The following is a 3,577-nucleotide window of genomic DNA, read 5'->3' as shown; positions in this document are numbered from 1 at the left end:
TTTACTCCAGTGTGTATATATTATGTTTATTCTCAGAGTATTATCCCTATCCTTATCATTGATTCTATCCCTTCGCGGATTATTTTTTTCTGAGTTTCTTAGAAAACTGAGCTGCCACTTGGGTGGGGTATATATTCTTCTCCCAAGAGAATAGCCAGTCTTTTTTAGATTCATCGTAATTGGCTGCACCCTAAATGTAGTCAGTGGTCTATATTCATGGATATGTAGACTTGGTCTGATACCAGATTCAAGCTTCAGCCACATCTTGAAGACAATTACATAATAATAACCACCAGAGAGCAAGTATGTGTACACTGGGAGAGGCAAATAGGCTAACTAGGTAGCTGACCCACTGAGACTGCTAAATAATTAGTTAATGGCCTTTCTCTGGAGTTCTATTTGAATATAATATTTCCAAGATACTTAATAAATGCAAATTAAAATGTAATAAGAATAAGAATAAATTGTACTGAAACATTTAAATGTAGTACTTGGGATTTATTTCATGGAAGTATTTATGTTAAAACAAACTTGCATTGAATAAAAAGTAACATTCTCCTACAATTCTGATGCACATTTTCACCTCTAAGAACAAAGAAAATTTTGAAGACCTTTTATTTTTATAGTTGGCTTTTGAGAGTCTTAAATCAACTTTTCAAATCGTAGAGGTGGGGCGCCTGGATGGCTCAGTTGATTAAACATGCATCCGTGTGCTGACAGAGTGGAGCCTGCTTGGAATTCTTTCTCCCTCTATCTTGCCCTTCCCCCACTTATGCTGCTCGCTCTCTCTCAAAATAAATAAATTAAAATTGTAGAGGTAAGTAAATACAGGTAAACTTCTAAGTTTCTAGTTTATATAATGATTTCTTTATAAAAATTCTTTGTTCTTTTGAAAATGGTTAGAATAAATCAAAAGGACTGAAGCTTTCCTCATGTTTAAATGATCATTCACCGCTTGTAGTTTTAGAAAGCGGATCTTAGTGCAAAAATATTTTACGTATTTTCTTCCTTACCTGGGAAAAACTTGCTAGGCTGGGTGACATTAGGAGGGATTGTTTAAACTCTAGGCCTCATTTTTCTCATCTGGAACAAGTGAGTTCTAAGGTCCAGGTTCCCTACAGCTCAGACATGATAGAATTCTGAAATTAATGAAAAATATTAATAAGCCTCTTTTTTAAATGTTCATTTGTTTTGAGAGAGACCGCACGCATGAATGGGGGAGGGACAGAAAGCGAAGGGGAGAGAGAATCCCAAGCAGGCTCTGTCAGTGCAGAGACCGATGCGGCCTCGATCCCCATTGACCCTGGGTTCATGACCTGTGCCCGAATCAAGAGTTGGATGCTTAACCCCATCGGTGGCACCCCAATAAGCCCTTCTAAATAAAAATATTTAAGCATATCTTGCCTTCTATAGCTTGTTTTATAGCTTATAGTGTGCTTTCATGTACATTATCTCATTTAGACAAATTAGCCATTTTATTTGTAATGAAATATTTCAGAAAACAAAAGGGCTATTTCCATTTGCTTACTTTGCTAGTAATACAAAGTAGGGTAAGATGGAAATTGTATAGGGGGCTAAAAGGACTCTTCTAATAGAAAAGTCTTCTTGTCCTGGAAATATTTGGTATGAAAAGCAGAAACCATAATATCAAGTCTTATGATGACCACTAAGTATTAGCAGGGACTGTATTTTGAGAGTAGAAGGTGGGGAGACTCACTGAATTCCTAAATCCAAGGTTCAGTATCATCCAGCATCTGGAGCTGTGCCAAATGGGTACTCTTGTCATGATGACTGAACTGCTAGGTAAAGAGGGCTGGGGAGTAGAATTGACTCAGTATATTAACCATGAGAGTTCTGGAGCATTACCTCAACGTCTCAGGGGAGTTTTAAAAACTACTCAGATCAACATAATAACATGGAAGTCAAGGGAGGGAGGGAATATACTGTTCAAGTTTGTACATTTTAGATGGCAAACTAGTCATATTTTAGCATTGTCTCAACTTTCTAGAATGAGTCTCTAAGAATCTTCATCATGAAATTATAGTCTGGAAGATGATATTTTGTCCAGCATTAACTGATACTTCTTTGAGAAAACAGGTTCTTTCCTGGAAAACTAACAGGCCCAAGGCAGACATGAGTGTGGGTTCAAAACACCTACTTTACCTTGACCTTTGAGACAGGATTTCCTGGTGACTAGGTCAGCAATTGGGCTTGCTTTTAAATTGTTAGAATACCAGTCAAGGTTTGTGATAGTTAATTTTATGTGTCAACTTGTCTGGCCAAGGGATACCCAAATAGCTTGTTAAACCTTTTTATGTGTGTCTGTGAGGGTGTTTCAGAAGAGATTAGCACTTGAATTGGTCAGAGTAAAGCAGATAGCCTTCCCCAAGTCATTGAGGGCCAGAATAGAGCAAAATGGTTGAATTCACTCTGTCTGACTGTTGAGCTGAGACATTGATCATCTGCCCCTGCCATTCCTGTATCTCAGGCCTTCAGACCTGGACTAGAAACTGCCATCGTTGACTCTCAAGCCTTCCAACTATGCCACAGGCCTTCCTGGGTCTCCAGCTTGCAGACAGCTAATGGTGGGCCCTCTCAGCCTCCATAATCACACTAACCAATATCTTCTAACAAATCTCTTTACATATCTATATATCTATATCTGTATCTATGTATCTCTTCTTGGTTCTGTTTGTCTGGAGAGCCCTAATTCAAGGTTCTAAGCTACTGTTAACTAGAGACGTGAAGTAGCAATACATATTGCAGAGGAAACTTGGAACTTCTGGCTAGAACATGCCAAAATGTTATATAAGTAGAGGCTTTGGAAGTGATGAAGGAGTAGTGATTGATACAAAACATTACAATTTATCATCAAGAATTATATGTGGTCTTAAAGGTATAAATGCTCATGTCACTGTACTGGTATGCATGACTTCTCATATAATGTATTTGGTAACGTGGATAATCATCAGAATTTATACATACAGCTTCTGGCTACACAAAAGTAGAAAGGAAGAAGAATCTATGTAAGGCTTGGGAGATTTTACATCAAGTCATGTGATAAGGGTGCTATGGGGATGCATCGTAGAACATCAATCCTAGCTGAACTCAAACCTTACAGGAGTGAAGAGTTAAGTGTAGGAACTAAGACCACCAAAAACCTGAGAAGCAGTCAAATCATCTTTCTTAGGGCTGTAATCTGGGTGGAGGAGAAGCAGGATGAGAGACTGGTCATCAGATAGTAATTCTAACCAGTCTTGTTGGGAAGGGAGGCCTCAGTTCAGACTTGAGCTGGAATTGAGTTCAGAGGCCCACGGGGTAAGGTTCTGGGCAGTGGAAATAACCACATTCCTGTTTGGTCAAAATGCTGCCTGAATGCTACCCTGGACATCAATTTACTTCGGCTATGAATGTGTGGAAAGGCATGGTTATGAACAAAACAGAAGCCTAGGAGGCCTTAGAATACACGGGGAAGGTTCTGAGAAAACAAAGGGCTGCTTGGGGGTGGGAGGGCAGGGGTTGGGATCAACACTAACTCATTTGTTACTGTTGTGGTGAAGCTGGACATTTGGGGGGC

The sequence above is a fragment of the Felis catus genome, chromosome D1, assembly GCF_018350175.1.
Source record: "Felis catus isolate Fca126 chromosome D1, F.catus_Fca126_mat1.0, whole genome shotgun sequence".
Classification (NCBI taxonomy): domain Eukaryota; kingdom Metazoa; phylum Chordata; class Mammalia; order Carnivora; family Felidae; genus Felis; species Felis catus.
This window is presented reverse-complemented; position numbering follows the sequence as displayed.